Source organism: Salmo salar, chromosome 12 (assembly GCF_965601325.2).
Source record: "Salmo salar chromosome 12, fSalSal1, whole genome shotgun sequence".
NCBI classification, from domain to species: domain Eukaryota; kingdom Metazoa; phylum Chordata; class Actinopteri; order Salmoniformes; family Salmonidae; genus Salmo; species Salmo salar.
Genome location: NC_138302.1, coordinates 23,428,929 through 23,451,500, shown reverse-complemented (window position 1 = coordinate 23,451,500; position 22,572 = coordinate 23,428,929). Strand labels below are relative to the sequence as shown.

At 43.4% G+C, this 22,572-nt stretch overlaps 1 protein-coding gene across 2 annotated transcripts in view; it reads right to left on the bottom strand.

The window, feature by feature from the left end:
• Positions 1 to 22,572, bottom strand: part of LOC106590181 (gamma-adducin) — a 143,935-nt gene that overhangs the window by 85,123 nt on the left and 36,240 nt on the right. The window contains exon 1 of one of the 2 annotated variants that reach the window (XM_082958751.1): positions 7,588 to 8,072. The exons of the other annotated variant lie outside the window; for it this stretch is intronic. The gene's annotated coding sequence lies outside the window, so the exon portion shown is untranslated. Of the gene's footprint in view, positions 1 to 7,587; positions 8,073 to 22,572 lie in introns of those variants that run through there. 2 annotated transcript variants of the gene reach the window in all.

Here is a 22,572-nt window from a genome sequence, read left to right as displayed (position 1 = left end):
GAGAGTGGGGGGGCACTACAAATAGTTTGGATAGCCATTTGACTAGATGTTCAGGAGTCTTATGGCGTGGGGGTAGAAGCTGTTTAGAAGCCTCTTGGACCTAGACATGGCGCTCCGGTACCGCTTGCCGTGCGGTAGCAGAGAGAACATCTATGACTGGGGTGAATGGAGTCACCCCAGTCATAGATTTTTAGGACCTTCCTCTGACACCGCCTTGTATAGAGGTCCTGGATGGCAGGAAGCTTGGCCCCAGCATATTGGGTCGTTCGTGCCTTGCGGCCCAAGGCCGAGCAGTTGCCATACCAAGCAGTGATGCAACCCGTCAGGATGCTCTCGATGGTGCAGCTGTAAAACCTTTTGAGGATCTGAGGACCCATGCCAAATCTTTTCAGTCTCCTGAGGGGGAATAGGTTTTGTTGTGCCCTCTTCACGACCGTCTTGGTGTGTTTGGACCATGTTAGTTTGTTGGTGATGTGGACAACAAGGAACTTGAAGCTCTCAACCTGCTCCACTGCAGCCTCGTCGATGAGAATGGGGGCGTGCTCGGCCCTCTTTTTCCTCTAGTCCGCAATCATCTCCTTTGTCTTGATCACGTTGAGGGAGAGGTTGTTGTCCTGGCACCACACGGCCAGGTCTGCAAATGTATAGAATGTGTAACTTCTTGCAACCCACTGTGGGGGCATGAAGTTTAGTAATTGAATAATGCTTTAAAATGTAAATCATGACAAAATACTCACTGACCCCATCAACCCCCATGTATAGACTCAGGGAGAGAGTCACTGACCCCATCAACCCCATGTATAGACTCAGGGAGAGAGTCACTGACCCCATCAACCCCATGTATAGACTCAGGGAGAGAGTCACTGACCCCATCAACCCCCATGTATAGACTCAGGGAGAGAGTCACTGACCCCATCAACCCCATGTATAGACTCAGGGAGAGAGTCACTGACCCCATCAACCCCATGTATAGACTCAGGGAGAGAGTCACTGACCCCATCAACCCCATGTATAGACTCAGGGAGAGAGTCACTGACCCCATCAACCCCATGTATAGACTCAGGGAGAGAGTCACTGACCCAATCAACCCCATGTATAGACTCAGGGAGAGACTCATTGACCCCATCAACCCTCATGTATAGACTCAGGGAGAGAGTCACTGACCCCATCAACCCCCATGTATAGACTCAGGGAGAGAGTCACTGACCCCATCAACCCCATGTATAGACTCAGGGAGAGAGTCACTGACCCCTTCAACCCCCATGTATAGACTCAGGGAGAGACCCACTGACCCCATCAACCCCCATGTATAGACTCAGGGAGAGACCCACTGACCCCATCAACCCCCATGTATAGACTCAGGGAGAGACCCACTGACCCCATCAACCCCATGTATAGACTCGGAGTCAGAGAGAAGGGAACATTGTGTTCTTTGATAGTGAAGTATTGTGCTGCTAGTATCTCTCCCTGGTGGCTCTGAATGTCCCTTCAACTTCCTGTCCTTATGTTTCTACTTTAGGGAGTAGAGGAGTGGGCGTGTGTGTGTGTGTATGTATGTGTGTGGGGGTGTGTATGTGTGTGTGGGTGTGTGTGTGACAGGGATTGAGTGAGGGAAAGGGGTGGCTTATAGGTCCAGAGAAGGGTGATACTCTTCCACCCTAATGTTATGAATCACCCAGGTATATGTAACAGTACCGCTGTATGTGTGTGTGTGTGTGTGTATGTGTGTGTTAAATCAGCTGGCTGGCTGGTCTGTGATTATGTCACTCAACCACACGGCTACCAGCTGTCCATGTCAGCAGTACTTCATTTTGCTGTCGAGAAAAAACGAACCACACACCACAATATACAGTGTGTGTGTGTGTGTGTGTGTTTCTTTGTATGTAAAGTTATCAACTCCATAGTGTAAACGGTTTGTTTTGGGGAAGCATGGAGAGAAAGGGAGGGCGAAGTTACGTCAAGATCCGGACGGCCAAAGCCCCAACGTTTTTCTGCACATTTTCAATTGAGTATTTAGCAGTTCTACACTAAACTAACCCACATGTATTTGGGCAGCCAGAGCCCTCCATCCGCCCAGAGAGGCTAAAGAGTGAGCTGAGACAATTGGACAGGTGACATGTTTTTGGGCCGGGATAAAAGAACACCTGATATGGATCACATTCCAACTTGTAACTCATATTTGTTCACTGGAAAGTTATGTGGGTATAGGAACATGTTATTAATACAGTGGAAAGTTATGTGGGTATAGGAACATGTTATTAATACAGTGGAAAGTTATGTGGGTATAGGAATATGTTATTAATACAGTGGAAAGTTATGTGGGTATGGGAACATGTTATTAATACAGTGGAAAGTTATGTGGGTATAGGAACATGTTATTAATACAGTGGAAAGTTATGTGGGTATAGGAACATGTTATTAATACAGTGGATTCTTGATGATAAAGCTGTGAGTGGCTATGGTGATGTTGATGCCAGTAAATGGATTTAGTTACAAGTCTGATATCCCTGGTGTGTGTGCGTGAGCGCGTGCATTAGCTAGCCGATGTCCCCATTGAGACTGGTAAACGAATCCTCTATTTCCCCCTTCATTGATGTCAGACATACTCCTCCGTTGACGTCGTAGACTGATTCACTCACAGGTAGTTCCCTTTTTTACAGATGTTTCTGGGAATCTCGGACTGTTCCCATGTCAGAAGCTTGAGATGGGAGGAGGAACAGCTTCTCTTTGGCAGAAAGCCCTTCACTGATCTGGATTTAAATGGCATTTGTTCGCTTTCAAGTACTTTGGCAGGGTTTTGATTGAGCTTGCCTGGCGCACTTGAACCAATGGAAGAGCCCCACGTTATTTTATTGGTTACTTTTTTTTAAACTTTTGTTTATTTAGTCAATATTTTATTAACTCTTTCTTGAACTGCATTGTTGGTTAAGGGCTTGTAAGTAAGCATTTCAGTGTAAGGTCTACACCTGTTGTATTCGGCGCATGTGACAAATACAATTTGATTTGAAAACCCACCCCTTTGGCACTTCAGGTCAGGCTAAAGAAAATTCTCAAAGTATAGAGTATATACTGGTTGGACCCAGGTCTGGTTCTGATGCAGTCAACAGGGGTTTTGCTCTCTCTCCTCTCAGTGAGATGTCAGTTAGATTTACACACAGGAGTGGGTGTGCCTGGCTGGTCTGGACCGGACTGGCTGTTTTTGTTACAGTCTCCTGGTAGGGGCGGAAACCAAGGTTAATTTTCCCTCTGACCCCCGGCTAATCCTGAGTGACCTTAACCGCAAGTCTACCGACCGCACCCCGCCTCACAGGTGGAAGTCCCAGAATGAACTCTGTTCAACCCTTTTGTAGACTGTTCTGGTCAAGCCAAGGTCCATTTGTCAGCTGTTTTTCCTCACAGAGCTATGGTTCAGATCCAACACACGCTTCATATCCACTAGCTGTACATCAGAATCCTTACATAGTGTAGCTTCTCTCCGCCGTCCTGGTTGGGTTATTAAGGGGACTCTTCTCATAAATAGCAGCATTGGCATTGAGCTGATGACCGAGGGACATGTAGACCTCACAATCACACCAACTGTAAACAGAGTCTCGGGTGTCCTCTTGACTCACTTTACCTCTCATGACTCCAAACACATCTTTCACCGGGTCGACAAAAACCTGCTTTACAACACCACTGTGATCTCTAAATCCCAAAACTGCCCATTATTAACTATTGATTAGAGCTGTACTATGGAGCCTGAACTGTAACTAAAATGTGAAGAATCTATTCAGACCTGCCTTTGTCAAGGACAGAGTCACTGCCTGTACTGTACTGGCATAGATGGAAGCGATGTATCGAGAGATGATGTTTGGCGACTGCTTACCTCTGCTAGTGGATAAAATAGGCTTACTTACAGTGCCTTGCAAAAGTATTCATCCCCTTTGGCATTTTTCCTATTCTGTTGCATTACAACCTGTAATTTAAATACATTTTTATTTGGATTTAATGTAATGGACATGGTATTTGGTGACACAAAATTGACAAAGTGAAATGAAAAAAGAAAATATAACTTGTTTAATTATTATTTTTTTTAATTAAAAAACAACGGAAACGGAAAACGGAAAAGTGGTGCGTGCATATGTATTCACCCCTTTGCTATGAAGCCCCTAAATAAGATCTGGTGCAACCAATTACCTTCAGAAGTCACATAATTTGTTAAATAAAGTCCACCTGTGTGCAATCTAAGTGTCACATGATCTGTCACATGATCTCAGCATATATATACACACACACACTAAACTGTTCTGAAAGGCCCCAGAGTCCGCAACACCACTAAGCAAGGGGCACCACCAAGCAAACGGCACCATGAAGACCAAGGAGCTCTCCAAACAGGTCAGGGACAAAGTTGTGGAGAAGTACAGATCAGGGTTGGGTTATATAAAAATATCAGAAACTTTGAATATCCCACGGAGCTCCATTAAATCCATTATTAAAAAAATGGAAAGAATATGGGACCACAACAAACCTGCCAAGAGAGGGCAGCCCACCAAAACTCACAGACCAGGCAAGGAGGGTATTAATCAGAGAGACAACAAAGAGACCAAAGATAACCCTGAAGGGCTTGCGAAGCTCCACAGCTGAGATTGGAGTATCTGTTCATAGGACCACTTTAAGCCGTACACTCCACAGAGCTGGGCTTTAGAGAAGGCCAGAAAAAAGCCATTGCTTAAAGTGTTATCCAAAAGGCATGTGGGAGACTCCCCAAACATATGGAAGAAGGTACTCTGGTCAGATGAGACTAAAATTGAGCCTTTATCTTGATGGCCAAAAACTATGTCTGGCGCAAACCCAACACCTCTCATCACCCTGAGAACACCATCCCCACAGTGAAGCATGGTGGTGGCAGCATCATGCTGTGGGGATGTTTTTCATTGGCAGGGACTGGGAAACTGGTCAGAATTGAAGGATGGTGCTAAATACAGGGAAATTCTTGAGGGAAACCTGTTTCAGTCTTCCAGAGATTTGAGACTGGGACGGAGGTTCACTTTCCAGCAGGACAATTATCCTAAGCATACAGCTACAAACACACTCAAGTGGTTTATGGGGAAACATTTAAATGTCTTGGAATGGCCTAGTCAAAGTCCAGACCTCAATCCAATTGAGAATCTGTGGTATGACTTAAAGATTGCTGTACACCAGCGGAACCCATCCAACTTGAAGGAGCTGGAGCAGATTTGCCTTGAAGAATGGGCAAAAATCCAAGTGGCTAGATGTGCCAAGCTTATAGAGACATATCCCAAGAGACTTGCAGCTGTAATTGCTGCAAAAGGTGGCTCTACAAAGTACTGACTTTTGGGGGGGGTGAATAGTTATGTACGCTCAAGTTCTGTTTTTTTTTCTTCTTCTTCTTCTTGCTCGTTTCAGAAAAATTATTTTGAATCTTCAAAGTGGTAGGCATGTTGTGTAAATCAAATGATACAAACCCCCCCAAAATAATGTTTAATTCCAGGTTGTAAGGCAACAAAATAGGAAAAATGCCAAGGGGGTGAATACTTTCGCAAGCCACTGTATATTCTATTCTGGTATACTACTACACTTTCATTCAAGTGGTGAGTGCAGGGTTGAAGGAAAGGGTGGGCAGCGATCGGTGTATGTCTGTGTACACGTGTGTGAGTGTGTGTGTGTGCTCTGCCCTGAAGACTGTCATGAAGTGCAGGTGTCTCAGAGAGAAACAAACCAATCAAACTCAGTCATTTCAGACGAGACATCGAGGGACTTGACAAGAACACCTGATTCCTCTTGACAGCCTGTCTGTTATGGAGTCTCAGTCTTGATAGGCTTGTCAAAAGATCACAGTCGCACTGACAATCAAACTATTTCTGTCCTCTTGGACCTTGAACAAAATCTATATATGCCTCACAATGTCTCGGACACGGAGTGCTACCTCTCCTCTTAATAAGGATATAATGACATTAATAAATCATTCAACACAGCAACTCTCCAGTTATCTACCTCATTACTACCACCGAAACAAGTGACCATGCCTCTCAAATCAGTTGAAATAATTCCCATCATAATAACCCCAAATAGTACACGTTAACACCTCTTCAAAGTAGTGGATTCGGTTAGTTCAGCCACACCCGTCGCTGACAGGTGTATAAAATTAAGCACACCGCCATGCAATCTCCATAGACAAACACTGGGAGTAGAATTGCCTTACTGAAGAGCTCAGTGACTTTCAACGTGGCACCGTCATAGGATGCCACCTTTCCAACAAGTCACTTCATCAAATTTCTGCCCTGCTAGAGCTGCCCCGGTCAACCTTAAGTGCTGTTATTGTGAAGTGGAAACGTCTAGGAGCAACAACGGCTCAGCCGCGAAGTGGTAGGCCACACAAATTGTCTGTCCTCGGTTACAACACTCACTACCGAGTTCCAAACTGCCTCTGGAATCAACGTCAGCACAATAACTGTTTCTTTGGGTTTCCATGGCCCGAGCAGCACAATGCACAATGACAAGCGTCGGCTGGAGTGGTGTAAAGCTCACCGCCATTGGACTCTGTGTGTGTGTGAGAGTGTCTTAGGAAGGGATCGAAGTGAGTGTATTGGGACAGACTGTTGGTACTTTGACCTTTTAAACCGATACAACTTTAGTGCATAACTCTGCCATGCAGGTCAGATAGATATGTGGTGTTAATAATCTGGCATAGATGTTTACACACACTCCAAAGCTACCCGCAAGGCCACACCCACACACACACTAAGCACGTTGACACTTGAGGATGGGCGGCACCTCTGTTGTAAACAGACCCATCAACCTCATTCCCAGGTCTATTCTTCACTGTGTTTGTGAAGGTAATTGCTCTTTAGGGGGGAATACAAAGTGTTCCTATAATCTCCCTATATATGAGCTTTTTATACATTGGATAACATCCCAACAACAACAGACAAAAGCCAGTCCTGCTCAATGCCCCAGATGAATGTCTACATCAGCTTACAGGCACCTACACACCACTGACTGATTTCAGATTTGAAAACTGTTACTAGGAAACCCTCTTTCATCTGATTCACTGAACTGCACAGATCAAAGCTTTCCAACCAACCACACTATCTGGCGTAGCAACCATCCCTACACTATCTGGCTTAGTAACTGTATTATCGGAAAAATTCATGAAAACAAGAATTAGCTTTTGGTCTTAATTTAAGATTAAGGTTAGGCATAATTTTAGCAGTGTGGTTAAGGTTAGGGTTAATGTTAGATTTAAAATCATATTTTAAGAAAATAAATTGTAGAAATAGGCGGGGTTTAGATAGCATTATGACTTTGTGTCTGTGGTAACTATTTACCACCATAAACTATCTGCAGTGAGCTGTGAACACTCCTGTTGGCACATACTAGTGGTGTAGCTGTTGTTATCGCCTGTCTGACTGAGAATACACACACAGAAACCAGAGAGGAATACACACACAGAAACCAGAGAGGAATACACACACAGAAACCAGAGAGGAATACACACACAGAATGTATAAGTATAGTACAGTACTACTGACCTGAGACACACACACACACACACAGAATGTATAAGTATAGTACAGTACTACTGACCTGAGACAGACAGTCGATGGGAAAGATTAGCAGCAAATCCTTTCCTTCCTTCCTTTCAGAGTGAATGAGTCAGGATCCCCCTGCAGTCCACTATTACTCTCCTCCTTCCGCACCTTCCTCTCCCTCTCTCCCCAACTCACGCCTCTCCCATTGTGACAGTGAGTTTGCAGTGTGCAGAACAGAGGAACTGTTGCTGCATTGATTGGCTGCACTCGTTCGTTCTCCCGTTTCCTCTCTTTTTCTTTCTAACCAGGCTCTTCCCTTATCTTATTCCGTGCAGAGGGGGAAAACGATCGAACAAAACTTAGGCTCTCTCTTCAGGGCTACGAGGGAAAGCAGCTTGCAGGGACAAGGAAGGCTTTTGAATGGAGGGGGGGAAGAGGGGTGAGAGACACAGATTTGAATTCTCTCAAGGCAAGAGCACACAGAGTTCTCTCTCCCTCTCTCTCCTTTTTCAAATGTCTTCGTATAGTCTTATTGTTGTGGTAGAAAGGGAGGGCATTATTTCTTCACTTTAAAAACGTTTGCTCCCCTTTCAGTTGTTGGACTCTCTCCCTTTCCCTCCCTCCCTCATCGCTCCCTCATCGCTCCCTCTGGGTTGGCAGGTTTGAACAATGAAGCAGTGGCCGTGCACAAAAGACACACAGCTGCTTTCAACAGCGCGGACAATCGAGGACCCCTCCCTTACCCCACCCCTCTAACCCTCCCTGAAACCCCCGTCTCTCCCCTTATAAACATTCACTACTTTCCTTGACTGAGGTTCAAGTAGCATTCTCATGAGCGAAGGAATCTTCCCCTGACAAAAGAACGTTCCAGTGAAGGACCCAAAACACTTAATCAGCAGTATTCTGCATCTGAAACGGCACCCAATTCCCTGTAAAGTGCTGTGGGCTCTGGTCAAAAGTAGTGCACTCTATAGGGAACAGGGTGCCATTTGGGACACTTCCAGACCAAGCATGAGTAAGCCATGGACCCTCGGGAATTAGCTTGCAAACACTTCTCCCTCGAGGATGAACGTGCTTAGATATAGTCAACGCTTTGCCATTTTTAACAGAAGCCAAGAAATGCTATTAGCCAATGTTAATTGCCTGTACAATTGTTGAGGGACAGTATGTCAGTGAATACAACAGAGAAAAAGGGGAGAGAAGAGTCCACAGACAAATTGATCTTATCTACATAATCACAAGACACTTGCCCCAAAATCACAAGTGGATTGATGCAGAGTGAAATGATGAGTGAGTTGTGGTTAGTTAATATCTCTTTAGTGTTGTCAAACAGCTGTAGTCAGGTCAATTTGTTAACCGCGGCGGGACAAAAAGGAGGCAACGGGAACGACATGACATTATCAGGAGAATGGCGGACTAGCTGACTTCACACTGAGCTAGCAGTGACACAAAAGTTCAACAGGACAATCTATGGGATAGACTATCATACTACTTTCAAAACGTATTCCTTTCATGACGCGCCCATGAAACTCTCTCATTATCTAGGCCTACTGATCAGAAGACTGCTACAACACATGCACTAAATCGTAATTCACAGACGCAGAGCCACTCTCCCATGCGGCTCTGAGACCACCGTCCGCGGGGGACGCACCTCCCCAACATCCCCAACCAACACGTATCCAGCACGTCCCCTATTCATTTCAACGTGTTGACAGCTGGAGAAATTGCTTGAGCAGCGCTGAGAATTCAACAAGTATGAAAGCCAACGATTCAATATTCTAGAACACTGCTGTGTGGACGCGTCCACCTTTTGGACTCTGATCAGCCCTTAAAAGCGGCAATCAGCAGTAGAAACAATAACAAAGCAAATTCCCCGCCCCCATTTCTGTAAAAAGCTGAGGGATGATGCTGGAGAAATGGAACCCTTCTCAAATTCATAGGCAGAGCTATGGCTGCAAGGACTTACCGTCCATGATATCATCATCATAGTTGTAACCATGTTGAGGCTATATAGTGTTTGTTTACGTTTTCTTTGTTTACTAACTTTTGAGTAAAGCAAGCTTATATTTTGGGTTGTGATGGTATGTTTCTAAACACTTCTACGTTGATGTGGATGCTACCATGTTTACCGATCGTCCCCCAAGTCAACCTCCCTATTACAATAACAGAGGTTAGGATTTTGGTGGGGGGGGGGGGGGGTATGACATTTATGCCTCTGTAACTTCCTCCTTCATTATTCACGATTCATTCAGGATTATTATCTGTAATCATGGTAACATCCACATTAATGTAGAAGTGTTTAGAAAGATTCTATTCTTATTTACAATAAAAGTGACTCCAAAATGACACAATACATGATTTACCATTCAGTTCTATTGGGCACAAAATAATCTGGAACACAACCAAAACAAACAGCACGTGTCACAATCTTGATGTAGTCATTGCATGCTATGAATATCGGACCAAATACTACATTTTCTTACAACTTTAATACACATAGGTGAATTTGTCCAATACTTTTGGCCCCCTAAAACGGGGGGACAACGTACAAAAAGTGCTGTAATCTCTAGACGGTTTACCCAATATGGATGAAAATACCCTCAAATGAAAGCTGACAGTCTGCACTTTGACCTCATAGTCATTGTGTCATTTCAAATCCAAAGTGCTGGAGTACAGAGTCCAAACATTTGTCATTTTCCCAATACTTTTGGAGCTCACTATCATACATTTATATAAGTCCCCCCAAAATGGATATAGCAACTGCTTAATGGCCCTTTAAGACCTACATAACAACACACATCTGAGTGACAGCCTCCTTACCCTCTCCATGCTAACTTGTTTTTATGAGGCCCGGTCGCACACGTTGCAGTTCCAAGAAACCTCCTGGAGATTTCCCAGAAGGCCATTCAAAGGGAATTGAAAAGGAAACAGCTTGACATTTAAACCGTCATACAATGTCCACATAGCATCGAGACAGATAGTTATCCCATACGCCTGTAGCCTAAGTAGCCTATTAGTGCGCTCATGTGCAGTGCACTGTGAGGGAGGACGATTGCAGTGTATACAGCTTGTGTGTTAAAAGGGACAATCTGGGATTTTTCTGCCTGTTCAATGGTCATTTCAATTAATGATATACTCATTGATTCTTAAATAGAATATCCTGAAAGAATGACTTATACATGCCTCATGAGTTTAGTAGAGCAACAACTGTCTTAGTCCATCCTGACCCAAAATAAAAGGTTGTTGTTTTACGTTGAGGTGAAACACAGTCTCAGGACTGTGGCTTTAAGATGATATACAGTAAATGACTGTGAAGAAACAATCTTCCTCTCCTCTTCTGTGGTCTCAAAATATTTTCAATCGCTCACAGCATCCATCCTTCCATCCGTCGCTTTTGGGAGATGAAGGCTTTAGTACAGTGCTGACTGAGGTAAATAAAACGGCAGACAATAATTATAGGAAGTAAAACATAAACGTTGTGTCCACTTTTCCACGAACCGTCCAATGCCAAGTGTCCTGCTGAACAAGCTAAGAGGTACTTATCAGATGAGTTTAAATCAATTCCATATAAATTATTCAAGCTAAGGGAGGAAAGGAAAACACACACCCACACACACCCCGCCAAGCCAACTGTCAATCAGTGGTATAGGGATTCCCTCCATCCTGCAACTTGTGGTCTGAGTTGCTTAGTGTTTGTCAAACAAAGCCAGGACTAGAGAATCAATCTTCCATAGGCCAAAACAAACCGGTTATTTTCATGAAAACTTTGTGCTGGGAACGACTGAAAGTTGCTTTAGAAAAGGGAGACCTAATGCGATGAAAATGTTAGCCTGATACCAGATCTATCTATATGAAAACGTCAGCCTGATACCAGATCTATCTATATGAAAACGTCAGCCTGATACCAGATCTATCTATATGAAAACGTTAGCCTGATACCAGATCTATCTATATGAAAACGTTAGCCTGATACCAGATCTATCTATATGAAAACGTTAGCCTGATACCAGATCTATCTATATGAAAACGTTAGCCTGATACCAGATCTATCTATATGAAAATGTTAGCCTGATACCAGATCTATCTATATGAAAACGTTAGCCTGATACCAGATCTATCTATATGAAAACGTTAGCCTGATACCGGATCTATCTATAGGAAAACGTTAGCCTGATACCAGATCTATCTATATGAAAAATGTTAGCCTGATACCAGATCTATCTATATGAAAACGTTAGCCTGATACCGGATCTATCTATATGAAAACGTTAGCCTGATACCGGATCTATCTATATGAAAACGTCAGCCTGATACCAGATCTATCTATATGAAAATGTTAGCCTGATACCAGATCTATCTATATGAAAACGTTAGCCTGATGCAGGATCTATCTATATGAAAATGTTAGCCTGATACAGGATCTATTTGTGTATTTGACCACAACCATAAGATCAAGATAGTTAAATCTTCTACTCTGGAGCGATATTGAGGTCTCCTTAGTGCAGTCTATCCCTAAGCTCTCCATTAAAACGCGACTTAGCCACATTCTAACGGTTGGCCTCGCCTCAGCCATCCCCTTAACCAGACACCGCATACCTGCCCAAAATAACTTAGCGTCGCTTCTCGCCCACTTTGGTCTAACATTAGTACATATTTGAGTGGAGGAGATGGTCAGGCCTCCGTCCATTCTCTGGGTTACAGTGCCTTCCGAAAGTCTTCATACCGCTTGACTTATTCCACATTTTATTTTACAGCCCGAATCAAAAGTATTAAATTGCTTAATTTTCTCACCCATCTACACACAATACCCATAATGACAAAATTGAAGAATTTATTGAAAATGAAATACAGAAATCTAATTTACATAAGTATTTACACTCATGAGTCAATCATTTGTAGAAGCATCTTTAGCAGTAATTAACAGAGACTTGCCCAGAAAGACTCAGCTAAGGGCTTCCCACACCTGGATTGTGCAACATTTGCCCATTATTCTTTTCAAAATTCTACAAGCTCTGTGAAATTGGTTGATGATCATTGCTAGACAACCATTTTCAGGTTTTTCATGTAGATTTAAGTCAAAACTGTAACTTCGACACTCAGGAACATTCAATATTTTTGGTAAGCAACTCCAGTGTAGAGTTGGCCTTGTGTTTTAGGTTATTGTCCTGCTGAAAGGTGAATTTATCTCCCAGTGCCTGGTGGAAAGCAGACAACCAGGTTTTCCTCTAGGGTTTTGCCTGTTCTTAGCTCCATTACGTTTATTTTTTATTCTGAAAAACTCCAGTCCTTAACGATTACAAGCATACCAATAACATGATGCAGCCACCACTTTGCTTGAAAATATGAGGAGTGGTACTCAGTAATGTGTTGCATTGGATTTGTCCCAAACTTAACAACACATTGTATTCAGGACAAAAAGTGAATTGCTTTGCCAAATATTTTGCAGTATTACTTTAGTGCCTTGTTGCTAACAGGATGCATGTTTTGAAATATTTGTTTCTGTACAGGCTTCCTTCTTTTCACTCTGTCAATTAGGTTAGTATTGTGGAGTAACTACAATGATGTTGATCCATCCTCAGTTTTCTCCTATCACAGCAATTCAAGTTCCTCGGCGTACACATCACGGACAAACTGAAATGGTCCACCCACACAGACACCGTGGTAAAGAAGGCGCAACAACTCCTCTTCAACCTCAGGAGGCTGAAGAAATTCGGCTTGTCACCAAAAACACTCAAACTTTTACAGATGCACAATCGAGAGCATCCTGTCGGCTGTATCACTGCCTGGTACGGCAGCTGCTCCGCCCATAACCGGAAGGCTCTCCAGAAGGTAGTGCGGTCTGCACAACACATCACCGGGGGCAAACTACCTGCCCTCCAGGATACCTACACCACCCGATGTCACAGGAAGGCCAAAAAGATCATCAAGGACAGCAACCACCCGAGCCACTGCCTGTTCACCCCGCTACCATCCAGAAGGCGAGGTCAGTACAGGTGCATCAAAGCTGGGACCGAGAGACTGAAAAACAGCTTCCATCTCAAGGCCATCATACTGTTAACCAGCCATCACTAACATTGAGTGGCTGCTGCCAACATACTGACTCAACTCAAGTCACTTTAATAATGGGAAAATTGACGTAATGAATTTATCACTTGCCACTTTATATTATTTATATTAGATAATGTTTACATAACCTACATTATTCATCTCATATTTATATATACTGTACGCTATACCATCTACTGCATCTTGCCATCTTGATGTATTAGATGCATCACTAGCCACTTTAAACAATGCCACTTTATATAATGTTTTCATAACCTACATTACTCATCTCATATGTATATACTGTACTCTATGCCATCCTGATGTAATGTATCACTAGCCACCTTAAACAATGCCGCTTTATATGTTTTCATACCCTACAATACTCATCTCATATGTATATACTGTACTCCATACCATCTATTACATCTTGCCAACGCCGTTCGGCCATCACTCATTTATATATTATGTACATATTCGTATTAATTCCTTTACAAGGTAGTTGCTGTTGAATTGGTAGATTACTTGTTAGATATTACTGCATGGTCGGAACTAGAAGCACAAGCATTTCGCTACACTTGCATTAACACCTGCTAACCATGTGTATGTGACAAATTTGATTTGATCTCTGTAACTGTTTTAAAGTCACCATGGTGAAATCCCTGAGCGGTTTCCTTCCTCTCCGGCAACTGAGTTAGAAAGAATGACTATCTTTGTAGTGACTCCAAAGTGGAATTAATAACTTCACCATGCTCCATGATATTCAGTGTCTCCTTTTTACCCATCTACCATTAGGTGTATTGGAAATCCTCCCTGGACTTTGTTTTTGAATTGGTGTTTGAAATTCACTGCTCGACTGAGGGACCATATAGATTATTTTATGTGTGGGGTACAGAGATGAGGTAGTCAAACATTTTTTAAACACTATTATTTCACAGAGAGTGAGTCCATGCAACTTATTATGTGACTTGTTAAGCACATTTTTACTCATGAACTTATTTAGGTTTGCCATAACAAAGGGGTTCAATAGTTATTGACTCAAGACATTTCAGCTTCAATTTTTTTTTTTAAATTTTGAATTAATTAGTAAAACATAATTCCACTTTGACATTATGGGGTATTGTGTGTAGGCCAGTGACAAAACAATCTCAATTTAATCAATTTTAAATTTAGGCTGTAACACAACTAAATGTGGAAAAAGTCAAGGGGTGTGACTACCTTCTGACGGTATAAAGGGATGTTGAGGGAGTGATTCATGTATGACCATCATGGAGGAGGACAGAGAACCAGTTCTTCTTCTCTAGTATTGACTGTCCTGCTGGTTGTACTGTATGTAATAAGCATCTATGAGGAATTATAGTGTGTCAGGAACATAAAGTCAGATGTTATGTTAACACACACACACACAAAAGGGTTTCAACCTCAATGTTTGAGCAGTGCAAACATGTACACAATGCACTGCTTTTAATAGCAACAACATTGTCAGTCGCCACCCATTCATACAGTAAATCTAGCATCATATCCATGTCATTCAACACACAACTGTACACAGTTCCCATGGACATCTAGTACTGTGTTCAGAACTCCCTCCGTCAGATCTCTGGTTCAACAGAATGACACACAGCAGCACTGAAAGCTACAGAATGCCATTTCTTCATCACTATACAGAACAACATTATAGATTTCACATCCATGTCCAGTACTGTATCGCTTCACTCCTAGGTCCAGGGGTTTATCTGTATATAAAAGTGTTGGGCGGGTCGCCTAAGTGTTTTTTTTTGGGCCGCCTATGTCCAAAAAAATAAATAAAAGTAGAACCATTTTGGGTTCCATGTAAAACCCTTTCCACAGTGTTCTACATGGAACCCAAAACGGTTCTACATTGAACCAAAAAGGGTTCTCCTATGGGGACAGCTGAAGAACCCTTTTGGAATCCTTTTTTCTAAGAGTGTAGATCCAACCATATAGAAGAGATATAGATTAAGAGGGGGATGTGGAGCGGGCCTATGACTCTCTGGATGCTTCCCGTTTCAGTGAGGAAGCGTGCTCGCATAGCTCATAAATGATGAACAAGTGACTTCAAGCCGTTTCAGTGAGGAAGCGTGCCCGCATAGCTTATAAATGAAGAGCAAGTGACTTCAAGCCAACAACCACAGAGTATTGTTGAAGCATCTTAGGGCTGATCACATTTAGTCGACAGGCTGTTGGTCAAACAAGATTTTTTGGGGTTGAGCAGTCGCAAATATATATATACACTGTGAGGGAAAAAAGTATTTGAACCCCTGCTGATTTTGTACGTTTGCCCACTGACAAAGAAATGATCAGTCTATAATTTTAATGGTAGGTTTATTTGAACAATGAGAGACAGAATAACAACAAAAAAATCCAGAAAAAAAAACGCATGTCAAAAATGTTATAAATTGATTTGCATTTTAATGAGGGAAATAAGTATTTGATCCCCTCTCAATCAGAAAGATTTCTGGCTCCCAGGTGTCTTTTATACAGGTAACGAGCTGAGATTAGGAGCACACTCTTAAAGGGAGTGCTCCTAATCTCAGTTTGTTACCTGTATAAAAGAGACCTGTCCACAGAAGCAATCAATCAATCAGATTCCAAACTCTCCACCATGGCCAAGACCAAAGAGCTCTCCAAGGATGTCAGGGACAAGATTGTAGACCTACACAAGGCTGGAATGGGCTACAAGACCATCGCCAAGCAGCTTGGTGAGAAGGTGACAACAGTTGGTGCGATTATTCGCAAATGGAAGGCTCCATGCAAGATCTCACCTCGTGGAGTTGCAATGATCATGAGAACGGTGAGGAATCAGCCCAGAACTACACGGGAGGATCTTGTCAATGATCTCAAGGCAGCTGGGACCATAGTCACCAAGAAAACAATTGGTAACACACTACGCCGTGAAGGACTGAAATCCTGCAGCGCCCGCAAGGTCCCCCTGCTCAAGAAAGCACATATACATGCCCGTCTGAAGTTTGCCAATGAACATCTGAATGATTCAGAGGGCAACTGGGTGAAAGTATTGTGGTCAGATGAGACCAAAATGGAGCTCTTTGGCATCAACTCAACTCGCCGTGTTTGGAGGAGGAGGAATGCTGCCTATGACCCCAAGAACATCATCCCCACCGTCAAACATGGAGGTGGAAACATTATGCTTTCGGGGTGTTTTTCTGCTAAGGGGACTGGACAACTTCACCGCATCAAAGGGACAATGGACGGGGCCATGTACCGTCAAATCTTGGGTGAGAACCTCCTTCCCTCAGCCAGGGCATTGAAAATGGGTCGTGGATGGGTATTCCAGCATGACAATGACCCAAAACACATGGCCAAGGCAACAAAGGAGTGGCTCAAGAAGAAGCACATTAAGGTCCTGGAGTGGCCTAGCCAGTCTCCAGACCTTAATCCCATTGAAAATCTGTGGAGGGAGCTGAAGGTTTGAGTTGCCATACGTCAGCCTCGAAACCTTAATGACTTGGAGAAGATCTGCAAAGAGGAGTGGGACCAAATCCCTCCTGAGATGTGTGCAAACCTGGTGCCCAACTACAAGAAACATTTGACCTCTGTGATTGCCAACAAGGTTTTTGCCACCAAGTACTAAGTCATGTTTTGCAGAGGGGTCAAATACTAATTTCCCTCATTAAAATGCAAATCAATTTATAACATTTTTGACATGCGTTTTTCTAGATTTTGTTGTTATTCTGTCTCTCACTGTTCAACTAAACCTACAATTAAAATTATAGACTGATCATTTCTTTGTCAGTGGGCAAACGTACAAAATCAGCAGGGGATCAAATACTTTTTTCCCCCCTCACTGTGTGTGTGTGTGTGTGTGTGTGTGTGTGTGTGTGTGTGTGTATATATATATATATACATACATACATACATACATACATAGAGAGAAATATACATACATACATACATACATACATACATAGAGAGAAATATACATACATACATACATACATAGAGAGAAATATACATACATACATACATAGAGAGAAATATACATACATACATACATACATACATACATACATAGAGAGAAATATACATACATACATACATAGAGAGAAATATACATACATACATACATACATACATACATACATACATACATACATACATACATACATACATACATACATACATACATACATACATACATACATACATACATACATACATACATACATACATACATACATACATACATACATACATACATACATACATACATACATAGAGAGAGATATATATATATATGGCACACGAGACACCTGTCTGATGCACGCCTGTGTAAGTAGGCTAATCCATTGTGGAGGCTGCGGGGATGGCACATCAGTATCACCAGTAGTACAGTTACCGTTTATTCCCATAATTGGTCATCTACAATGTTTGTTTGGTTACAGTAATTTCTGTGAAAACCTACAGGACGGTAGCTCTCCAAGAACAGGGTTGGAGTGAAAACCTACAGGAGGGTAGCTCTCCAGGAAAAAACCTACAGGGAGGGTAGCTCTCCAGGAACAGGGTTGGAGTGAAAACCTACAGGAGGGTAGCTCTCCAGGAGCAGGGGTTGGAGTGGAAACCTCCAGGAGGGTAGCTCTCCCAGGAGCAGGGTTGGAGTGGAAACCTACAGGAGGGGTAGCTCTAGGCCCAGGAACAGGGTTGGAGTGAAAACCTACAGGAGGGTAGCTCTCCAGGAACAGGGTTGGAGTGGGAAACACCTACAGGAGGGTAGCTCTCCAGGAACAGGGTTGGAGTGAAAACCTACAGGAGGGTAGCTCTCCAGGAACAGGGTTGGAGTGAAAACCTACAGGAGGGTAGATCTCCAGGAACAGGGTTGGAGTGTTTAATTTAGCCTCTCTTTGTTTCCGTCTGGTATAACAGAGGTCCAGTCATGTCCAGGGGCTATCCCTGACCCTAGTCGGGGGCTTCTGTGACCGTCGGCACGTTCCTTGATTGTAATACTGTGTGAGAGGTGGATGGGATCTTACTGCTAATGAGAATGTGTCTGTGGCGAGTCAAGAAGCACTCCTATACAGTATCCTCAGTGAATATAGTGGCAGGACTCTGCCTTCAAGTCAAATCAACTGTGTGTGTGTGAGAGGTCATAATATGTGGACGTATCTGATAGAGATCATTAAATTCATTAATACCAGAATAGATCATTCAATTGACTTCGTTATGGTTGATATTTGGTTCCATTACACCATAACAACGTGCAATAAAAAAAACATTGAAACAATCGGCCACTCCACAGGCAAACTACAATATATTATAATATTAAAAACACAGGTCACTAGCCATCGTCATCATAGAGAAAACACAGACTAACACATCAAGCTGCTAAAATAGAAAATACGGTCTCCATTTCAACACTAACACATTGAATGCATCTAGCTAATAACATCTCAGTTATGATGCAGCAGTGAGAGATGGCATTGAGGTGGCCCACGTGGATGAACGGCAAAGCCTCCACTGGAGACACAGCATCCTAAATGGCACCATATCCCCTATATAGTGAACTACTTTTGACCAGGGCTCATAGGCATTATGTATTTAATAGGGTGCTGTTTAGGATGCAAACACTGAGGGATCCAGGCACATGGACCACCAGACTCCCAAACTCCATTAGTTAAATACTCACATTCTCTGACTGCAACAACATGCTGTTGCAACATATTTCCACACAGACTGCCAGATTTTCTGAGGATATCAGATAGTGTTTTTTACATTTTTCCATGACATTTGGAATTACTTAGTTTGCACATCTGAGTACATTAAATGTAAAAACACAGTGATGGAAGACTTTTTTATCTTGTCGTTACAATTTGCTATTAATAATAATGATGTGTGATTGTTTGCTGCGGTCCTATCGATGACTGGTACATATATTGCTATGATACCAGTTAGCAAATGGAATTAGTCAGTTAATAACAAAATGTTTCCTCTGAAGCAACCATTGTACAGTTTGCAGATGGGACACACTTGAGTACTTGGCACAGTATATTGTTCAATATATTACTGTGTTTAAAAAAAATCATATACAATTACTAAGGCCTTCACATGAGACCCATAGACCCATATCCCATTACTTTCAGTCTTGTCTTTTTTTCTAGTTTTTTTGCTTACTGCAGTTGGTATTCCCAGACGGTCTCCCGTCCCAGGACTAACCAGGCCGACCCTGAACAGGCGGTATGGTATGGCCACAACCTTATTTTTTAACCCCTTTTTCTCCCTGAATTTGGTTTGTAGGCTCTTGTCTTGGGAGAGGCAAAGGTCGAGTCCTGCGTCCTCTGAAACATGACCCGCATGGCTGTCTACTTCTTATCACACTGCTCTCTTAACCTGGATGTCAGCCGCACCAATATGTCGGAGAAAACACAGTTCGACTGACGACCAGAGTCAGCTTGCAGGCGCCTGGCCCAGTCACTGGGAGTTGCTAGAGCACGTTGAGCCAAGGAAAGCCCCACCGGCCAAACCCTCCCCTACCCCAGACGGCACTGGGCCAATTGTGCACCATCCTATGGGGCTCCTGGTCATGGCCGGTTGTGGCACCGGATCGAACCCAAGGCTGTAGCGGCGCATCTGCACTGCCGTGCAGTGTTTTTAACCACTGCGCCACCCAGGACCCCAGTCTTGTCTTTTTAAAGAAAATCTAGCTTAGTCGGACACTAACAATGCTCAGTCATGGTTGGTTCAACCTCCCTCATGCAGACCAAGGAGCATCATAAGACACTCTGGGTTCACCCTGTCGTTATTTGGGGTGGCAGGTAGCCTCGTGGTTAGAGCGTTGGGTCAGTAACCGAAAGGTTGCTGGATCGAATCCCTGAGCTGACGAGGTAAAAATCTGTCGTTCTGCCCCTAACAAGGCAATTAACCCACTGTTCACCGGTAGGCCATCATTGTAAATAAGAATTTGTTCTTGCCTAGTTAAATAAAGGTTAAAAAAATAAATACTCAAATCTGCAGGTGGATTGTTGTCTTAACCCCACCCTGGCTTAGTTTCTCATATGCAAGGATGATTGAGACAATGAGGGATTGTTCTATTCTGAAGCTCTAGTAAAACACATCTATGTAACGCAGTCTTTAACTCATTTGTGGCTCAAGCCATCTCTGGTGACCATACGCCCAGATTAGCTGCAGGGAAGCAGAGTGGAGCCCATAAAAACAGACACTACCAGGACAGAAATGTCTTATTATTAGTTAAATGTTAATTGTTAACCATTAATATCAAATAAACCAGGTAAATATGGAATTTTCTATCACAACTTACAGGAGCAATTAGGGTTAAGTGCCTTGCTCAAGGGCTCGTGGGTAGATTTTTCACCTAGTCGGCTCAGAGATTCGAACGACCGACCTTTCGGTTATTGGCCCAACGCTCTTAACCGCTACTTACCGGTCACTTGTGGCCCTTTAAAATCTTTACCCCTCAAATCTTCTCCAGTCCTCCCAGTTGTAAAACCCAGAGGAGCTTTTCCACTCCTCCTCTCCATCAGTAAGTGACAGTAGATCATATCTTAGCCTGGGATGATCAGCTAATAGATGATGTACTTACTCAACATGAATGCACCCAAAACTCCCTCTCCTATCATACACATTCGTTTACTACCGGGTAATAGAAAGTTAATACCCATCTTTAGTCAATGTCCTGTACACTGACTATAAAATATGACATTCCTGTAGTAATATTCTACCATACAACAACCTTAAATCACCTAGTCTAGCATTCCTTCTCATTCTATTCTGTCTGTGGCAGTTGACCTTTCCTGACTCCTCACTTCCTCTACCCTTCTCTTTATTATAGCCCAACTCTCTCTCTTTCTCCCCTCTTCGACTCTCCCTCTCTCCTCCCATCTTCCTCCTCTCCTCCCATCATATCTCCCTCCCTCTCACTCCTTGAGGAGTTCTTGCAGAAACAGCCCATGGAGTTGAATGGAGCAGTGGACTGGCCTGACACTGCTTGAGGAGAGTGTTTGCGCTCCAAGTTTCTCAGTCTCCCTGAGGACAATGCTGTCATTTGTGGCCACTCGGCTCGGCGCTACAAAGACCACATAGACTACCAGCCAGAGCTGGAGGGGATGTGTGTGTGTGTGTGTGTGTGTGTGTGTGTGTGTGTGTGTGTGTGTGTGTGTGTGTGTGTGTGTGAGAGAGAAGAGAGAGACAGAGTATGCATACGTTGTTGTGTGTGTGTGCGCGTGTGTGTGTGTGTGAGAGAGAAGAGAGAGACAGAGTATGCATACGTTGTTGCATGTGTGTGTGTGTGTGTGTGTGTGTGTGACTCTGCGTTGACTGCTAACACTAGTCTGGTTGACTGAGATCTCACATCAGCCAGCTGTAGAGAGGCCCCAGGAGATACAGTGTGATAGAACAGAGCTGGCGGGACAAAACTGAAAACGCACACACTGACCGCACCCATCTCCCTCCCAAAATGATGCACACACACACACACACACACACCACACACACACCACACACACACACACTCACCCACCCGCAATAGATGTACTAAATAACCTTGAAAGTCACTGACAGCCACTTCATGGCCACTTCAACAACATCAACACACTGCAACAAAAAACTTCCTTAAACTTTCCTTAATTGAAACCACTACAAACAAATAATACCCTGCTGTAAACACACTGCCAATCAATACAAACAATACAGCCACACACATCCAATCCACAGCCACGGTCTGGTGAGTCTGGTCCAATAGCGATGAGTGACTGTGTGTCCCCATGGAGACCAGCACAGCTGGTATGTGTCAGGGAAACACCCCTACTGATTAATCTGGAGCGGCCCAGTGGCGTTTCCCCCCAGCCCCGTGTGTGTGTGTGTGTGTGTGTGTGTGTGTGTGTGTGTGTGTGTGTGTGTGTGTGCGTGTGTGTGAAGCCCAGCCTGTCAGCTCTCAGGCCAGTGTTTAGCAGATAAACAGACTCTACTGTGTTTTCAGCATTCTATGCCTCTGAGGTCACTACTA